This window comes from Jaculus jaculus, chromosome 16 (genome assembly GCF_020740685.1).
Source record: "Jaculus jaculus isolate mJacJac1 chromosome 16, mJacJac1.mat.Y.cur, whole genome shotgun sequence".
Lineage (NCBI taxonomy): Eukaryota > Metazoa > Chordata > Mammalia > Rodentia > Dipodidae > Jaculus > Jaculus jaculus.
In genome coordinates this window covers 2,203,451-2,224,445 of record NC_059117.1, presented here as the reverse complement: position 1 = coordinate 2,224,445, position 20,995 = coordinate 2,203,451, and the positions used below count along the sequence as shown (strand labels likewise).

Below are 20,995 nucleotides of genomic sequence, written 5' to 3'. Positions count from 1 at the left end.
CAAATGGCAAATATGAGGAACTTAAAACCACCAAATAAAACTACAGCACTGCAGCCATTATCACAATGTACTATGAGCACATGGATGAATAAAAGTCGCAGAAGAATGGGGACTCCAGCAGTAAACTGTACCATACATAGTTGCTGGACTTACAATGAAGACATGGTACCACAGTGGGAAGGATTTCAAAAGCTTATATATTGTGCCCTTTTCACATGCATCTGGAAGAAAAGAATTAAGACTCCCTATCTCATATTGTCTGAAAAAAAAAAAAAAAGAATTCTGAGTGGATCACAGATCTCAATGTGAGAAGCAAAGTAATGGAGCTTTCAAATAGCATGAGGAATTATATTTATGATGCTAAGGTGGGCAAATGTTTCTTTTTCTTACTTTATTTTTATTTATTTATTTGAGAGAGAGAGAGAGAGAGAAAGAGGCAGAGAGGAAGAGACAGAATGGGAAGGCCTCTAGCCACTGCAAACAAACTCTAGATACATGCACCCCCTTGTGCATCTCACTTATCTGGGTCCTAGGGAATCAAATTGAGGTCCTTTGACTTTGCAGGCAAATGTCTTAACCACTAAGCAATCTCTCCAGCCCCAAATGTTTCTTAAACAAAAATAAAAATAATAAACTATAAATAAAAGGTTTCATTGCATTATATTAAAATATAAGTAGTTGTTTATACATTAAAAATTAATAAGGCAAATCTAGAATTGGAAAAAAACTTTCAACATTATTTGAGGAAGAACTGACATGCCTATTTATCTGTCTGTCTGTCTGTTTATCTATCTATCTATCTATCTATCTATCTATCTATCTATCTATCTTCACCTTCACCATCTATCTATTCTTCCAACTGTTCATCCATCCATCCATCTATTCACATATACATACATACACATATGTATGTGCATTCCTATACACCAATAAGGACAATAAAAAAATAAGGATAACTCAATAGAAAAGTAGGCAAGATATAAGTATTTCATGAGATACAATCTCTAAGTGATAAATAAGTGCTCAGTTTTAGTTTCAATGTATCTGTGTATATTAATTTTCTTATTTCTGTGACCAAATGCCAATTTAAATGGAAAAAGTATTTATTTTGGCTTACAAATTCAGAAGTGTCAGTCCATCATGGCGAGGAAGGCATGGCAGAGCAGAGTAACTCATCATGACAGCCAGGAAGCTGAAGAAATGGTACCTGCATTTCTGGCTTTCTTCTAGACGCTTCTTAATCCAGCAGTTGAAATCAAGATTACCCACCACAGAGGGAATGCAACTTTACACAAAAATGAGAAGCTTTCAAATATCTATCAGAATGGCTGAAAATACTATTTATTGGCAAGGCTATGAAGCACATGGAATTACCTCACAATGATGAAGGAAGTATATGTGATCAACCACTTTGAAAAGTAGTTTAGCTCTATTTAACTAAAATAGTTTTACTCTGTGATAAGACAAAGGCATAAAGCTAACAGAAGAAATACACATATATGTTTCTGTTGAGTGTCCATCTTTATATTTTATTTATTTATTTGAGAGAGAGACAAAAAGAGAGAGAATGTGTTTGTATGTGTGTGTGAGAGAAAGATAGAATGGGCATATTAGGACCTCCAGGCACTGCTAATGAACTCCAGATGCATGCACCACATTGTGTATCTGGCCTACATGGGTTCTGGGGAATCAAACCTGGGTCCTTAGGCTTTGTAGGCAAACACCTTAAACTGCTAAGCCATCTCTCCAGATTGAGTGCTCTTTAAATGGAATATCTATATCACCATCTCCAATGTTCAGGGAAGATCATGGAGCAGAAAGAAGGTAGGAGCTGAAGAATGGGGAGAAGTGCTGTGGAACAGTATCTTCTGGACATGACATAGCCAGTGCACTCATGAGCTCATGGCCACTGCAATTTACTTGCACGAGACTGGCACAAGGTTGATTCCATCAATATTACATCATGGATAGGGGCAGGGTTCATGAGGCCCATCCCTCCCCTAAGGAGCTACTGGCAATTAATGGTTGTCAGGGAAGGGGGAGTAATTTCTCTGTCCACAGAGCTATAACCACATCTTAAGGAATAGGGTCTTACCATGTAGTAGTGTTGGGCAACAAAGAGCAATAGCAAGTCTGTATTGTCTTGGAGGCCTCAGGGGTCTTCCTAACAACAAGTCTTAGGAAACTATCTTGGTCCTGGCACTGAGATATTTTTTAAGTAACCTATGTTTCTAGAAGTGGCAAAGTACCTCTGTTTAAACTTCTTTTAAAGTTGCAGCTTTTAATTAGCTTACAGAGTAGTAGGTTTCTATATGGCTTTGTCACACAGATCCTTGGTTTTGGTTGATCTCCTCACCCTTCCCTGTCATTCCCTCATCCCATCTGCACTTAAACCTTCCTACTCCTAATAGTCCTCCCCACCAATTTCATATCACATATGCAAAACCTTCTCTCTCTCTCTGTTTCTGATCTTTCGAGGTAGAGTCTCACTCTAGCACTCTGTATTCTCATGGTGGCCTTGAACTCACAGCAATTCTCCTACGTTTTCCTCCTGAGTGCTGGGATTAAAAGCATGTGCCACCACACCTGGCTTAAAACTCTCTCTCTCTCTCTCTCTTTTTTTTTTTCTAATCGAGGTAGAGTTTCACTCTAGTTTAGGCTCTCCTGAAATTCACTATGTAGTCTCAGGGTGGCCTTGAACTCATGGCAATCCTCCTACCTCTGCCTCCGAAGTGCTGGGATTAAAGGCATGCACCACCATGCTTGGCTTTCATTCTTTTTTTTTTTAATATTTTATTTATTTATTTGAGACTGAGATAAAGAAGCAGAGAGAGATAAAGAGAGAGGGAGAGAGACAGAGAGAGAATGGGTGTGCCAGGGCCTCCGGCCACTGCAAATGAACTCCAGATGCATGCTCCACCTTGTGCATCTGGCTTACATGGGTCCTGGGGAATCAAACCTAGGTCCTTTAGCTTTGCAGGCAAGTGCCTTAACTGCTAAGGCATCTCTCCAGCCCCAAAGTCTCATTTTTGATAGGAAATAGCAGATGTTGTGAGGCTTTAAAATTCATTGATCTGTGTTGTGGTCTTATGTTTTGAATATTTTTGTGTATATAAGTTTCCAGGTTAATGAGAAGAGACAATAATATTGCAGGCAAAACTCTTTCATATGCATATTTTCCATGGGCTTTTCAGAATTAGTGCAGCATTTGCCCTGCCTATCACCTCTGGCAACAGACACTGGCATTTTAATTAGCCAGGTATACTGGCTAGATAAAGTCAAATAGCCTATTGATGCAGGCAACATACGAGTATGTAACTGGTGTCAGCTTCTTGATAGAGATTAGAGGCAAGCTAGCCTTTTGTATGAAGTGAGGGACACATGCCCAAAAGAACATAGATGGCAAGTTGCAAACAATGAACTCAGAGCCACTGGCTTGGGAGACTCCTTTAATCTCAAAACTGATAACATTCTGAATTTGGATGGACAGTACCTGCCAATATCTCAACTTCAGGTTGACTTCATCTGTTGGACAGACAGATGTCATATTTTCTTCTGTGGATGAGCTTCCCAATCTTACTGAAAGTACTGACGACAATGATACTATAGTACTTGTGAACTAATTATGAATGAAATGCTAAGAATGATTGCAAGTTATCACTTTCCCTTCTTACCTCATTCTTCATTTAGATTCTTCTTTCTTTCTTTCCTTCCTTCTCTCCTTCCTTCCTTCTTTCCTCCCTTTTCTTTCTTTCCTTCCTTCCTTCCTTTTTTGCTTTCTCTCATTTCTCCTTCCCCTCCTCCTTCTCTCTCTCCTTCCCTGCCAGGTACATGTTCATCCACCTGAATGTACGTCCATCCATCCATCCATCCATCCATCCATCCATCCATCCATCCATCCATCCATCCATCCACCCTGCATCCTACTAGCAGCAAAATAGTTAAGAGCCTGTCTCTGGGAGCCAGATGTTTATATACTGGCTCTGACACTTATGATCCAAGTCTCCTGGGACTCATGAGCAAGGTGACATGGACAGAGTTGAGACTGAAGAACAGTGAGGCATCAGATCAAATGATGTTTGGAGACCATTAAGAAGTATAGAATGAAGTTTATTCTACTCATAGGGGTATTAAACAGGACTGTGAAGAAGTGACAACTTCCCATCTTTTCTCTTGCTTTTGCTTTGCTCTTGCTATGTCTCCTTGTGGAATTAAAACTCAGGTAATTTGAGGATTCTTATAAATTTGGACTCTAATGTGAATTAAGGATGAATGTGAACCAAGTGAAAACCTTAGTTACAGGTAATCATTCTGGATTTAGAAGGACTACAGCTAGATCCTCCTGAAATTTAATTGTGTCCTTTAATGCCTCTGAGCTTCTCCTGCAATGAGAATAACAACAACATACCTATAGAAGTGAGAAAAGATACCTATGTACAGTGCTGGTATGTATTAAGTACTCAAAAGTGTTATTTATAAATAAAATGTGCAGGATATAAATATGCTCATAATTTTTTCCCTGAAAAATCTTTGCTTTAAGTTTCTACTTGTGATGAAATCTTACTGAGTTTGCTTCTTATTTCGTAGCTCAAGTTCCTCACGAGAGTTATAAAGCACCTTTTGAACTATTTCACCAAAAAAGTGCAGAAATTCAAGATTTCTGATAAGAGCAAAGTAACCCCTGAGAGCTTGCTTATAATTACAAAATCATCTTGCTGATATTCATTTAATCTTTTCCTTTCTCCTCTAACTGAAATAATCAAGAGATGCAGGGAATAGAACCTGGATCCTTAATACCTCACTCCACTTATAGGTATAAGAAATGGCACTTCCTTGACCCAAAGAGAAAAGAAGATGAGAAAGAAGCACTCACTGGGCAGGAGCATCAAATCTGTAGTGTCAGTTTGTCAAATTAATGAAACATAAGCTATAACTTTTAACATAACTTTTGAGAATGGTGTGACCGTCAATACTATAGGTCATATTTAATGGGTTTAGAGGGGCCAGTGGTCCTGGATACTGCCCTTGGGTATACACTGTGTATGGCTCTTCCCAGTGTGGGTGGACCATTGAGGGACCAGCAAAATAAAACTTGAAGCAGGAGGAATTTAGTACTTTTCCTATGTCACTGCTTGCTCTCTGGACAAGTCATCTCAACTTCTGTTCCAGTGCGGCAGTTTAGGGATGACAGGGCCCCGAAAATTAAAAAAAAAAAAAAAAGGTTGTTTTAGAGCCTGTATGGGGAGAATCTAGGCCATCCCACTTTACTACTGGTCAGAAATGTCAGGAGGGTCTGGCCTTTTCTTATCTCTGCCCCCTGAGAAAGTGTTTCCACCCACTTTTGAGATAGCTCCTTCTGGAGGATTAAGTGTTCTGGGAAGATTGCCCTTTTCCAGAAATCTTGAACCCAGTCACCTGACATCAAAATTGGATTAACATCTCAGCTGCCTAACCAGCAGGATCACATAAAAAACCTCAGCCTGAGTCTCAAAGTGGTCTTCTCATGTTTGGAAACCTCTTGCCTCCTGGGGCAAGAGCTGCGCCTTCCTTTATTCTCTTCCATTCTATGTATAATCTAATAAAATGTGTAACTTTTACCCTATGGTCTGTGGATTTCAATTCTTTGAATTCATGACAAGAATCGGAGGCCACTGAGTCAGTGGAAGTTTTGCATGACTGTTGAGGTACGCAACATACAAACTCCTGGGTTATAGTCAAACTAAGAGCTGAGAAAGGTTCTGTCGTTCTCAGAAGATACCCTAAAATTCTCATATTGCTGGCACTGGCATTGACAGTGTCTACGCATGTTCTCAGGCCTTCAGACTGTATTGGATTATACCACCTGCTTTCCTGGCTTTCTGTAAGATTGCAGGTGTTGGGCTTCTTAAATTCGAAGGTTTAAGATTTCCTGAGAGCAGCCGCTCCTTCCCACTCAGACCCCCTACAGCTGGTCCCAGGACTAGATAATCCCTATGTATTTTTATGGAAATTGACTAAACCCTATCTTCCTACCTGTTGCCCTGGGTGGAGGTGACATTATTCTAAGGCACACTTCCTCAAAGGAGTTCAATAGGTTTGAGTCATCTTGAGTCACAGGGGCTCCATCCCCCTTTCAAGCCCCACAAATCTTATGCAAGTTCCTTCCCTCCCATCTCCGAAAACCCTTCAAATTTCCTCTCCTTACTCTTCTTTCACTTTGGATCCTGCCATTTTCTTTGATGTTAAATAAAAAGCTTAGGCCCAAAATATGTTTGGTCTTCTGCCTCAAACCCCAAGCCTGACACAAGGACTGTTTGTTTCCTTTTATGTGGTTTTTGTCACATCTAAAATAATCTCATATATATTTGTGTAGTCATGAATATATATGACTTTTATGAGGAATTATATATGTCCTGTGGTAGTGTTTACTCCAGAACTCTAAATACAGGAAGGGCAGTAGATTAAGTAAAAGTACGGGAGTGGTTCTACATGCCATTAATCACAGCATTCAGGAGGTAGAGGTAGGAGGATCACTGTGAGTTTGAGGCATCCATGACAGTATATAGTGAATTCCAGGTCAGCCTGGGCTACAGTGAGACCCTACCAAAAAAAAAAAAAAAAAAAAGAAGTAAAAGAAAAGAAAAGTTCTGCTAATGTGGTAAATAGTCTAATGCAGCCAAAGGCAATCTTATTCAGGAAGAAGCTTTGCCACATTCTTCTTAGACTTTATGAGGAAAGTTATACTGAGAACATTAAGAGGTACATGAGGCTGGAGGAATGGCTTAGCGGTTAAATCATTTGCCTGCAAAGCCAAAGGTCACAGGTTTGATTCCCCAGGACCCACGTTAGCCATCAGACAAATAAGCTCAAGAGCTATTGGCTTGGGGAGTTCTACTGACTATTTAGTGTCAGGTACTCCAACCCAGTAACTTAAGCCCAACCAGAGCTGAGAAAGGCTCTATCACTCTCAAAACCAGTACCATAAGGATGACTGGTATAGTTAAGACAGTGTACAGTGTGGGCCCTTTCTGTTACCAGGCAGCCAGCCCACAGACACAGACTCAAGCTTCTCTTAGACTTCTAAGAGTCTAAAGACATTGATGTTGGGCTGGAGAGATGGTTAGGGCACAAAGCCTAAGGACCCAGGTTTGATTCCCCAGTACCCACATAAAGCCAGATGCATAAATAGGCTCATGTGTCAGGAGTTTGTTTGCAGTGGCTAGAGACCCTGGCATGCCCATTCTGTCTGTCTCTTTATCTGCCCACCCCCATCAAATAAATAAATAAATAAATAAATAAATAAATACTGGAAAAAAATGTCAATGTTTTTAGATATCCAGGAGGTTCAGAGAAAAATACAAAAGTCACCTCACTGAAAAAGAGAATGGGCAGGTGAGAGGTGCAGACTGCTATGAGGAGGAATGTCATAGAGGACCATAAACCACTGAGTAAGCAGAGGGCAGAGGGTGTGCTTAGTGAGAAGATCCAGGCTGTAAGAGGCTGTCAGTAAGCAGTGGTGTCAGAAGCCGGTTGAAACTCAGGGAGAGTTGAAAGACCTAACCCAGAAAGTGGAGCTCCTGGGGAAGTTTCAGGGTGACTGTTTAGCAATTTTGGAGAGCAAAGGTCTCAACTCAGGCAGTGAGACTCTGGCATCACAACCAGAATCCACTACAGAACACATGGACCCCATGCTACCAATAGATACTTTGCACGGTAAACTAAAGATTTATTTATCTAATACTTATTTGAGTGAAGGAGAGAGAGAGAGAGAGAGAGAGGGGGAGGGGGAGGGAGAGGAAGCACACCAGGGCTTCTTGCCACTGCAAGTGAACTCCAGACACAAGCCTCACTTAGTACATCTGGCTTTATGTGGGTACTGGGGAATCAAACCCAAGCCGTGAGGCTTTGCAAGCAAACACCTTTATCCACTGAGCCATTTCTTCACCCCAGGCTGAAGACTTTTAATGAAACTGCCAAGATGCAGATGGAGGAGTTACAGGTCTTAAAGGACAAGTTGAAGTTGAAAGAAGAAAAGGTTGGATTCCTGGATCAGTAAGCCTTATGTAACTGACCTTCACTGACCAAGTCAGTGATGTTACAAATAGCCTTGGAGGAAATGGAACAGCTATCAGAATCATAATAAAAGGCAAGGGGCCAGGTGGGGATAAACTCTCTAAGGAAGCTTCTTAGGATATCTTCTGGGCCATGATAATCCAAGGACTAACCATCACCAAAGTGAAAAGGGTTTCTTCAGTAGGATTAAGGACAATTTATGCTGGAATAGGGTTTCTCCTTGAAGCAGATTTCCCCATCTTCAGCTTGGGCAGCTCTCCTACTAAAGGAGGCCTATGAGAGAGGGAACGGCAAACTTGATTCTACCTCCTGGGCAACAAAGCAGTGGATCATTAGAATCAGGAGACTAAACCAGCCACTACCAGAGGATCCAGAAGGCCACAGTCAGATTTGCAGGAAGAAATCCTTCATTAAAACTGAGCATATGTGTCATGTAGGAGACATCACTGTGGAGCCATGCTACCTCCTTCTAACTTAGAACACATTCTGTCCATCTGGCTCAGCTAAATTTAAGAGCTTGACATTGCTTGATTTTTTTTTTTTTTGTTTAATAAATGGAGTAAAGGTATACAAAGTAATCACACCTACTTGAAACAATATATTTTGGAACTATTAAATCTGAATCATTTCTGCTTTTAAAATAAGTTTTGAAATATTTCATTAATGAGACTGCCATACAGCACTTTTAGCATGGCTATAACCAACTGCCCATCCAACCATGTGAGAAGGGCATTCAAGGGTTCACTGGCCTGGACAAACTGGGATGTACATCAATGAAGAGCCAACAAAAACCGTTTGCATTGGTCAAGGCTGTCACATGACTCCAATTATTAACCATTGGTTTAGAGCTCATAACATTAGCCCAGCATAAGGAATTGATCAAACAGGTTAAAAATAAGTGCTCCTGGGCTGGGGAGATGGCTTAGTGGTTAAGTCACTTACCTGCAAAGCCCAAGGACATTGGTTCAACTCCCAAGTACCTGCGTAAAGCCAGATGTACAAGGTGGCACATGTGTCTAGGGTTCATTTGTAGCAGCTGGAGGCCCTGGCGTTCCCATTCTCTCTCTCTCAATCTGCTGGCCCCCTCTCTGTCTCTCATAAATAAATTTTAAAAAATGCTCCTGACAAGGATGAATGTGAATTCAAGGACTGATGACATGCCAAGGCTTGCTCAGAGCACATGTACTTTCTGTATTCATCACTAAGAAGTTCCTCCCCTGAGAAGTGATGATATAACAGAAAACACTGGTGCGCATGGACCAAGCAAAATGCAAATGTGTTAGCAAGAGCAGGCATGCCGCCACTGCTAAGTTTTCTCTGTCCTATGAGTAAACCTTGAAGTCAATCATACTTTCTACTTCTTTTTCAAGCCAACATTCCTGGGTTGTGTCTATATACTTAGATCCACCCCCCAAGGGAATGCCTGAACTGTCTTCCTCAGCTGATTTTGTAGGTGCTTTACCTCTGAAGCTTTGCCTGCTTCCTTTTCTTCACAGACTTTTCATTTGCTCTGTTTGCTAGGATCCCCATAAGAAATGAGCACTCAGGAAACAAGGCCACAACTTAGTTACTTTTGGCTTGTTTTTTTTTCTTTTCTTTTCAGTAATGCACAGCCATACCCTCTGTCATGGTCTCCTTCTTCCTCATGTCTCCAGCTTCTCATTTTTCTTCTATGTTTATTTTTGGTACATGAGCATTAGTACATATTAAGTATAACTTGGTATGTATGTGGGTGGTATATGCATGTGGGTGTGGAGATGTGGTACCCTGTGTGTATACAGAGGTCAGAGGCGAATGGCAGTTGTCCTCCACTGCTCTCCCATTTGTTCCCTTGAGAGGGTATTTCTTCACTGACTCCAGAGCTTGGGTGGTTCTGGAAGCCCCAGTGATTCTCCAGTTCTCCAGGCTCCGTGTCCTGCACCTTTGGGTGATATATGTTCTTGGACGTGTTCAGTGATTTCCATGGGTTCTGGGAATTCAACTCAGCAGTTTCAGGCCCCTGCTGGTCCTCATGCTTGTGCAGGGTGTACTCAACCACTGAGCTGTCTCTACAGCTTTTCTATGATTCTTTTTGTTTTGATTTGATTTTTTAAGGCAGGGTCTCACTCTAGCCTAAGATGACCTGGAACAAACTCCTTAGCATCCAGACTAGCCTTGAACTTATAACCATCACTCTAATTTAGCCTCCTGCATGCTAGGATTAAAGGCATGAGCCACCACACCTTGCTCCCTATATGTTTGTTGTTACATCAGTTTGGCACATGGGACACAAAGAGTATAGTCCAGCTTATGTGCAACCACATCCTAGTCATCCTGTAGTGGGGTTAGATAGCACTTGTTCAAGGAGGTTTCACATCACACACACCTTAACAGTATTACATAGATCACCTTTCAAAATAACCTAATCTCCTGCCTCCCCAACTTTCTGAAACTGAACCTAAAAGGGAGAAACTGGAGCTGGGCGTGGTGGCGCACGCCTTTAATCCCAGCACTCGGGAGGCAGAGATAGGTGTATTGCTATGAGTTCAAGGCCACCCTGAGACTACATAGTGAGTTCCAGAGAGAGAGAGAGAGAGAGAGAGAGAGAGAGAGAGGGAAAGGAAGGGGGAGGGAGAGAGGGAGGGAACTGGAAAAACAAAACAAATAGTAGGTTTGATTGGCCAGTACTTTGCCAACTCCTGATATATATTTATCCCATCCCTATGCTTCCAAGTGCTGTTACTTTGCTGTTCAAAACATTATATAGATCCCCATAAAAAGAGAACAATGAAGAACATTATGAAAGAAGCAAATTTCTTACACAAATTCAAGTTAAAGGCATTTTCTTGCAAAGTCTGGTGGCCTGGGTTCAATTCCCCAGTACCCATGTAAAGCCAGATGCACAAAGTGATGCATGCATCCAGAGTTTATCTGCAGTAGGAAGAGTCCCTGATGTGCCATTTTTCCTCTTTCTCTCTCTCAAATAAACAAATACATAAAAATTTAAAATATAAAAAATTCAGAGTCAACTCTCCTTTGCAGATCAACATCTCATCCCCAGCAAGGAGATGCTCCTTAGCACACATCACCTGCATCATTTACCTCCTGGTCTCCATCAAGGGGATTTCCTGAGCACCCATCACTTACATCATTTACCACCTTGTCCCCAACAAGGGGATTTTCCTTAGCACCCATCTCTTGCATCATTTACCAGGGAGAAGTTCTGCATGGGAGCACTGAATGTAGGACTCATCATAGGCCCTTCTCATCCTGTAGGGTGAATGTCTGGCCTCAAGGCTTGCTTAACAGTGTAATGGTGCATTCACCCTGGGTGGCAGAGTTAAGAGAGATGTGGGTGATATGAGGGAATAATCCACTAGAAATCATGCTCTTAGCAATATTGGATTTGTGAGGATAAGAGATTCCTATCAGCAAACAGAAAAGGAGTTACATTTCTAACAGCTTGGCCTCAGATCTTTCAGTTCCTTAAATAAGAAAGCATAAGCACCATTCACTTTCTGTTGCTCAAGATCATGTGGGAGGGTATTCAAGAGGGCACACAAAGACCAGCCATGTGGACAGAGCACTGAGACCTGAGAGGCACCTCCTCAGGCACTGCAATGATTTAGGAAAAGGTTAAGTTTCATACAGGCACTTGACTGATATTAGACCAATAAAGAAAATAAGAAAAAAAAGAAGTAATGGGGCTGGAGAGATGGATTAGCAGTTAAGATACTTGCCAGCAAAGCCAAAGGAGCCAGGTTCAATTCCCCAGTACCCACATAAAGCCAACTGCACAAGGTGGTACATACATCTGGAGTCGTATTACAGTGGCTAGAAACCCTGACGTGCCTATTCTTTCTTTCTCTCTGCTCCCCTCTCTCTCTGAAGTAAATAAATAAATAAATAAAACATTTGTTTTTATTTATTTATTTGAGAGAGAGAGAGAGAGAGAGAGAGAGAGAGAGAGAGAGAGAGAGAATGGGTATGCCAGGGCCTCCAACCACTGCAAATGAACTCTAGATGCATGTGCCACCTTGTGCTTCTGGCTTATGTGGGTCCTGGGGAATTGAACTGAGGTCCTTTGGCTTTGTAGGCAAGCGCCTTAACCACTACGCCATTCCTCCAGCCCAAGTATGTATGTATGTATGTATGTATGCAAATATTTTAAGGAAGGAATGGATGAACGAGAAAAGAAAGCTGAGCCGGGCAAGGTGGCACACACCTTTATTCTCAGCACTCAGGAGGCAGAGGTGTGAGTTCAAGGCCACTCTGAAACTACATAGTGAATTCCAGGTCAGCCTGGGCTAAAGCAAGACCCTACCTCAAAAAATAAAACAAACAAACAAAAAAAAAAGCAAACAGAAAGATAAGAAATTAAATATCAAGCCAATCACAGCTGGCTGGACACCCTGCAAAGGACATAATCTGAATAACATGACACTTGCACATCTGCTTCAGCAAAGTAGGAAAGATGTCTAGAAAGGTGAGCTACTGGTAGGAACGAAGAGCAAGGATGCCTCCATTCTGTGTCAGTTAGTCAGACTCACAGGCCTAAATGGAAAAAAAAAAATCTACATGCCTTCACAAACACTGGTAGCATCCTGTGAAAACATCCTGTTGGGTCAGCCTACAGTCATGACAAACTTCCAAGACCCATATTGGAATCTCCTGATAAGAAGGCCCTGGGGCACCAATGGCCCCCATCAGAAAAATCCAATGATACAGACTATTTCAGGCAAAAATGCTGACCCACACTGTGTGACATCCAAAAGGAGAAAGGGAAGGATAAAAAGACTTCAGACTTAGTTGAGGGCCCTATCCAGACTGGTGGGCTCTTCTTTAGACCAATCAAAGGACTTTCATTGTTCCCCTCCCTATATATAAAACCCTCCATATACAAGGTTTCCATCTTGACAAGGTATTTGGATTCCCTGTTTGCTAATGCAGAGAGCGTCTGTTCTTTTCTTTCTTCCATAAAACTGCTTGCTTACCCTTCTTCTGTCTGCTTTCTTACTTCTTTGAGAATGTAGATAACAAACTCAACCAAAGACAGAAAAGTGGTACCACTACTTACTTCAGACATCAAAATTGCTGTGTGTAAGGAACTGTTTTCTTAAAAATATTTTCTTTTCTTTTCATGACATTGTCATGAATTGGTACAACTGCTGTTGCCCCATTGTACAGGTAAGAATACTAAGGCATGGACAAGTAAGTAGGAGTGGAGTCCTTGAGAACCTTCACAATTATTTGATAGCTACTAAGACCTCAGAAAGCAAGATCTATTTGTCCAATACTATGGGAAAATTAATACTTGGGTGTGCAAGTCTAGAAGACAGTTTAGAGGGAGTGGCACAAGTGCAAGACAGATGACAGTCTAAAGGGAGTGGCATATGTGCCAGCTAATCACTAAGCAACCTTCTCAAACGTGACAAAACAAAACATGACCACAAGAGAGGGCTCCGTGGAGACCATGCCCACACATTTCAGGATTTGGACTTAAAATAAACCAGCAAGTGTGTAGGACTCACCATCATACTGTCCCAGGAAATGTTCCCTCCTTTATTTAAAAATAAATTTGTTTGGCTTAGTTCAAGGTCCTCATTCCAGGCCCACATGAGTCACTGAAGAGACATCCCATTAGAGTGCACCCCACTGATTGGCTTCCTTTGTATGCTCAAGGTGAGTCAGAAAAGATGACTCATGGTTCATGCTTGTGACAAAAAGAGCTTGTCTTCCATTATCCATGTTTTGCAGGCTTTATTGGCACTGTTAAAAACATCTAAGTGAGCAAGGGAAAGGGAAACACAGGGGGCAGTTTGAGAACTAGCATTACTTGTTTTTTTGACAAGCAGCCTATTTAAAGCGACTTTTATCCAAGTGTTGTAGTCAGGTTCACACTGCTGGCAGAAATCACCCTACCAAGAACAGATTTTGGGAAAAAGGGTTTATTTTGGCTAACAGACTCAAAGGGAAGCTCCACGATGGCATAAGCAGAGGGTGGACATTATCCTCTGGCAACATAAAGTAGACAATAGCAATAGGAGAGTGTGCCAAACACTAGCAAAGGGAAACTGGCTATATAATACCCATAAGTCCACCTCCAACAATACACTGCCTCTAGGAGGTGTTCATTCCCAAATTTCCATCAGCTATAAACCTAGCATTGAAAACACCTATGTTTATGGGGGGCACCTGAATCAAACCACCACATTCTGCCCCTGGCCCACATAAACTGATGACTATATATGAAATAAAATGCGATGCATTCATCCAACTTTAAAAGTCTCCATAGTTTTTAGCAATCCCAATGATATTCAAACATCCCCATAATCCAAGGTCTTTTAATTGAGCCATAATAGTAAAAAATCCCCTCAAAACCATAATGACAATGAATAGACACTCATACTGCAAAAGATGGCACTGGAATAGCAAAGAAATAATCAACCAATATAAGATTTTAATAGGGCAAACTTCAAACTCTGTAGCTCCAAGTCCAACAACTCTAGCCAGGGACAAATCTCCAAGTCTGATAATTCCAACCAGCAACAAGGAAAGCACCAGACTATAGATAAGTCATATACTCTTCCTGTATATACATGCTCAGGATAAAGTCAAAAACTTTGCTATCTTAGGAACCGGGAGATTGCTCAGTGGTTAAAGGCACTTGCTTGCAAAGCCTATCAGTCTGGGCTCAATTCCCCAGCCACCTACATAAAACTATATGCAAAATGGTATAAGTATCTGGCATTCCATTTGCACTGGCAAGAGATCTGGCATATATGACCCCACCTACACACATACATAAAAACAAAATTTAAATAACTTTTCTTTTTCAGGTAAAGGAAGCATTTTATGGCTTCTTTTTGGCATGTCCTAATTTCCAGCATCACTATTTTTGAAGTTTGGGCCCATTATTAAGTAAGTAAGGTTACTCTGAAGACAAGCATTGTGATACTATGACAGCTGGCTGATAACTGAAACGACTACTAAATAACTAATGGAAAGATAGTATATATGATGAGGATACTGGGTAAAGGGAAATCACATCCCAGGGATGATGTAGCAGGATGCTGCTAAATAAGTGTCATCACCTTAATAAGGACAGGGTGCAATATAAAGCCCAAAGAGTTTGAAACCTTGGCCTAAGAGACAGCTTGCAGTGCTGTAAGTATAGCTTGATGGACTATTCTGGTCAGAGTTGAAAGACCTGAATGCAGTAAGAACTATGGACTGTGAGGTTTGGCTTATGAGGGTGAGAAAGAGCTTTGCTTGGACTGGGCCAGAAGCAATTTGTGTGACAGACTTGCTTTTATGCCCCTGTCCTGAGAACTGGTTATTCTGTAATTTTCTATTTAATCTTTTATGCCATTGTTTATTATGAGTGACCAAAACTGTAGAAAGTGAACCCATGGGTAATGGGTACAATGGTACTATAAAGAACAGATAAAAGACTCATAAAGTCTCAGGGAGGGGATATTAGTTTCCTAAAGGAATTGGCATTTGAATTGGACCAAAGGATAGCTAAGATCTAATTCATCTATAGTTCTGCATGTGTTCATCTCAAATTCCATTTACATTCAGGCTCAGAATTCATTGTCACTGTCACCTTGCATGCTCTGAACTGCATGCAAAGATGTCTGCCTGCAAAGGATGCACCTTGGTATGTGGCTCTGTGCAGCGTAGGCTAATGGTGGTAGGGAAGCACTGCAGAGCAGGTACTGGGTCAGCCCATACTGGTTGGCTGTGAGTTCTGCTTTTTCTCTAGTAAGATAAAAATACTTGCCATTTATGTGCCTCAGAGGCACTCATAGGGCTGGATCATGCTCATAGCACTCTGAGTGCTTTAGGAAAAAAGAGATCTATGAAAACCAAGCTTTGCTATCAGCATCATGAATGAAAATTTGGGAGACAAACACCTAAAAGATACAGGATTGTCACTTTTTTTTGCCTTAAGTGTCATGTTTATTGAAATACGAGTATACAGGTAATAAAACTGACACTGTCATGATTTGACAAATACAGGGTATGAACTTACCACTATAATCAAGATGTAACCCCTGCCTCCTCCAAAGTACTTTATGGCCTTTGAAATCAACCCTTCCTGATCTCTTCGAATTAATAATTTGCTTTCTATAAAAAACAATTAATTTCTCAAATCTAATCACTAGATGACCTATTGTAGAAAAATATGGATACATAAAAACCACTCAAAACCAAGCTTTTAAAAAGTGAGATACTTTTAAATGTTTTCTTTAACATATAGGCAAAATGAAAGGTGTTTCAAGTTTTAATACAGATGTTTAGATATTTTGTTCTGTAGAGATACGTTTTATCATTAAGTTCACCACTGCCATACATGTGCTCTGATGGTCATGTGGAAGATAATGCTATAAAAAAACATGCCATCTTCAGCATAATCATAAGAAGTACATTTTACAAGTCAAAAAAGAAAATGTAATAATAACATGTATTGAGTTGTGTGTCCCTGTATAGGTTGAAGTCCTAACCCCAAGTACTTCAGAATATTGTTTTTGGAGATAAGGCTTATAAAAGATGTAAGTAAGAAAAAAGAATGCTATTATTCAATGTGAGAAGGAGGCTGTACCATAGGTACACGGAAAGTCTTCTGAAACTCAGGGAGAAGATAGCATCTTCAAGCCCAGGGAAGAGGCTCTAGGAGGAAATCAGCCACACTGACATCCTGATTATAGTCTTCTAGTTTCTAGGATTGTGAAAAAAATAATTTATGATATGTAACACTAAATCAGTGTTTTCTGTTTTGGTAGCCTTAACAACATATCAACAGTCCCTTCAAAGATGTCTGATACTGTCCAAATGGCAGGATCATTATAATCTGAGTTTAGTTCTAGGGAACGATGGAAAATGAGGACAAAGTCCATGAATAAGAGCCACACATTTTGAATGTGAGATTTTGTTTTACAAATAGATGTAAGAGGGGCTGGAGAGATGGCTTAGCAGATAAGTGCTTGCCTGTGAAGCCTAAGGACTCTGGTTTAAGGCTCGATCCCCCAGGACCCATGTAAGCCAGATGCACAAGGTGGTGCATGTGTCTAGAGTTCATTTGCAGTGGCTGGAGGCCCTGGCATGCCCATTCTCTCTTTTTCTCTCTCTCTGCCTCTTTCTCTCTCTGTCTGTTTCTCTCAAATAAACAAACAAATAAATAAGTAAAAATAAACAAAAATAATAGATGTAAGAGAGGAGGAAGCTGATGTCATGGATCTAATGATACAGAGGAGGCATCATCAAGGCTTGGACTCCCATGGCAGGAGCCATGCAAAACGGAATTCCAAGAATTTTACGTTTACAAAAGAGCAAAGGTCACTTCGTAGCCTGAGTTTGTAGAAACCAGAGGAGAATGGAGTGTCCGATATAAATGGGTGTTGCAGTCAGGTTCGTATTGCTGGCAGAAATCACCTGACCAAGAGTAGCTTTTTGGCAAAAAAGGGTTTATTTTGGCTTACAGAGTTGAGGGAACACTCCAGGATGGCAGGGAAAATGATGGCATGAGCAGAGGGTGGACATTAATTCCTGGCCAACATCAGGTGGACAACAGGAACAGAAGAGTGTGATGAATACTGGCAAAGGGACACTGATTATAATACCTATAAACCCGCCCCCAACAATACACTGCCTCCAGGTGGCATTAATTTCTAATTGCCATCAGCTGGGGAGACTAGCATTAAGAACACCTAAGTTTATGGGGGACACCTGAATCAAACCACTACATTCTGCCCCTGCCCCCATAAAATGATAACCATATATGATTTAAAATGCAATGCATTCATCCAACTTTAAAAATCCCCATAATTTTTATGAATCCCAATCATGTTCAAACATTCTCATAGTCCAATGTCTTTTAACTGAGCCATACTACCCAAACATCTCCCCACATTCCCTAATGGCACAGAATAAACATTCACACTGCAAAAGATGTCATTAGGTGTAGCAAAGAAATATTCAACCAATACAAGATTTAAAACAACTAAGGTAAACATCAAACTCTGTAGCTCTAAGACCAACAACTCTACCCAGTGACAAGTCTCTAAGTCTGATAATCCTAACCAGCAACACGTTTCTGGAGTTCTAATTCTGCCCCTTCAGCTAGGCTATTCACAGTCCTGAAAACTTCACTGGGGTTAGCAGCTTTCCTTAGCAGCCATCTCATGGTCCTGGCATCTCCACCGGGTCTCCACTACAACCCACAGTTTATCCTCTTAGCTCCATTGGGTCTCCATGCAGGCATCCAGCAAACCTGCTTCAGACTGCTCATGGCCATTCCCAAAACACAAGACTGTATTGCAAATTCAATGACCATTTCTTTCCTGCATTTCTTATACCCCATAATACAAGGTAGGGTGCCAATTGGTAAATTCAGAGGGAAATAAAGTAGACTTTGAAGAAAAGGGCACTCCTTCAGCATTCAGTCCCCTTCCAAAGACTGTACTCTTTCTATTGTCCCAATGCAGGTCAGCTAGCCCAGACTCAATGGTGGTAATCTCTCATACAATTGCAGCTGAATAGGCAGCAGTTTCAGCCCAAAGATTTCATTTCTGTGCCATATCCCTCTGCACACACCAGTCCATTTCTATGCACTGCAATCCTGTACAAATTCTCTGGAAACAACCATAACAGCAAGCCTCTCACACAAACTGCTTCTAGTCCAGTCCAAGCAAAGCTCTTTCACACCCTCAAAAGCCAAACCTCACAGCCCATAGATCTTTACTGCATTCAGGTCTTTCAATTCTGACCAAAATATTCTACCAAGCTGTACTTACAACACTGGAAGCTGTCTCTCAGGCCAAGGTTTCAAATCCTTCCACATTCCTCTTGAAAATCAGCTCCAAAAGCCCAAAGCCACACAGGCAGGTATTTGGCAGCAAATGACACCACTCCCACTCCTTGGTACCAACATTACTGTTGCAGTCAGATGTCTAGCAGCAATGCCACTCTCAGTATGAACATTATTGTTGTAGTCAGGTTTGCATTGCTGGCATAAATCACCCAAACAAGAGCAGCTTTTGGGCAAAGGGTTTATTTTGGCTTACAGGCTTGACAGGAAGCTCCACGATGGCAGGGGAAAATGATGACATGAGCAGAGGGTGGACATCATCCACTAGCCAACATAAGGTAGACAATAGCAACAGGAGAGTCTGCCAAACATTGGCTATATTACCCATAATCCCAGCCCCAATAAAACACTGCCCCAGGAGGCATTAATTTCCAATTGCCATCAGCTGGGGAGACTAGCATTCAGAATACCTAACTTTATGGGAGGACACTTGAATCAAACCACTACAATGGGGGACCAGAAAGGGAAGGCTGGGATATAATGGTAAGGAAGAAGGATGCCAGTGGTGGTAAACATTAATGGGTTAGGATAACTAATAGACTTTAAATAAAATAATCAATCAAGGTACTGAAAATTAATTTGTATAAATCTCTGTACCTACACATTAAATTCTCAACAAAAGAAATGGCAGCTCTCCTATGGAAAGGGTAGAATATGCTCTTTAATGTTCTAAAAGGAAATGCAGTGAGGAAAGTTCTCAAAGGAACACAATTGATGCCCACAGTTCCTGTACATCATGTGGGAGTGTCACATATGTCTTCATGTTTTCACTAACCTTAAAAGCTTTTGTTTATTCCATGTTGATGTTAATGCCTGCATCTTCTTGATCAAGGAAGCCAACACCCAACTGACCATTCTACCACTGGGTCTGAGCCAATTCTGTCCACTAACTCTATGGCAGAGGAGACTGGTAGATTGCTGCTTGCTACAGAGAAGCAACACTTTTCCTGTGGCCAAAGATTTTGCAGGCAGTGCCATAAACTGGGCAATCAGAAGATATAGTATTTCTGCCCTTGGCAAAAGATTAGTGACAAGGCCAAAGAAGACATATGCTTTTCTCGTGGGGAATTCAGACAGGAAGAGTCAGGGAAAGTGGGCTGGGGGTGAACAATGCTAGGGCAGAATCCAGAGATCTCTTATTAGCCAGATCCCTCACCAGTGCCAAATGCAGGAACAGACTTTTCTGTTTCATGGCATTACCCTATTCTGTCTAAAGGACTGACTGTGAGATGCACATGCACATGTGTACACGTGTGCACACACACACACATGTGGCTTCAAGATAGGACAAATGTGGGAAAATGAGTCATCTAAATTGTTAACATTAAGTAAAGTACCTGTGGAAATTACAGAAAATGCAGTCCATTTGAGTGAATGCAACAAATGTCTGTAGAGAGCAAGGCTCTGATTTAACAGATACCAGGTTAGAAAGGACCATATTCTTAGTTCACTATTCCCATATTATGTGCTCAAACCAGATTGGAGTGACCCCACCTGCATCAGCTACCATTACATAGTCCAAGCAGACATAGTCATCAGCTGGCTTTCATGGCCCGGTGCTTCTCTTCCAGGGAACTAGTACAGCATCATTGGGAGCCAAACAAAACAAGCATCAACCAAAGCCCATGAGCAGCTAACTTACCTGTTCCTTGTTACCCTTCCTATTCCTCGGTCCTAATGCCTCCCTGCTCAAACCTCTTGACTTCTCTCTTGACCACATAGGTCCCAGTTCAAAGGATATAAACTATACTCTATACTCAGCCCATGTTCATCCTGCCTTCAACTATATTAGGGCACAGCTCTGCTAGTGCAGGCTCCTGTCTCCTGACACTCTACCCAGGCGGTATCCTCATTTCCCAGAGTTACTGCTTTCATTTTCTTTGAAGCCCTGTGGAAGTAAGGAATGAAACCCATGCTAGTGTAATTAGGATGCTCATGATAGGTTAGGATGAATTTTCTGACACCCCTTAATTCCTTAATTTTCACCATGAGAGTTGCTACTTGTTGTGGTTTATATTGATTGTCAACTTGACAAGACCTAGAATCACCTAGGAAACAAATCTCTGGACATGCTTGTGGTGGATTATCTTG

At 41.3% G+C, this 20,995-nt stretch overlaps 1 protein-coding gene and 1 pseudogene across 2 annotated transcripts in view; one reads left to right on the top strand and one right to left on the bottom strand.

Moving 5' to 3' along the window:
* Elmo1 (engulfment and cell motility 1) overlaps positions 1-20,995 on the bottom strand; it is a 606,684-nt gene that overhangs the window by 192,281 nt on the left and 393,408 nt on the right. The gene's annotated exons all lie outside the window — the stretch shown is intronic.
* LOC105944799 lies at positions 1,141-8,035 on the top strand (annotated as a pseudogene).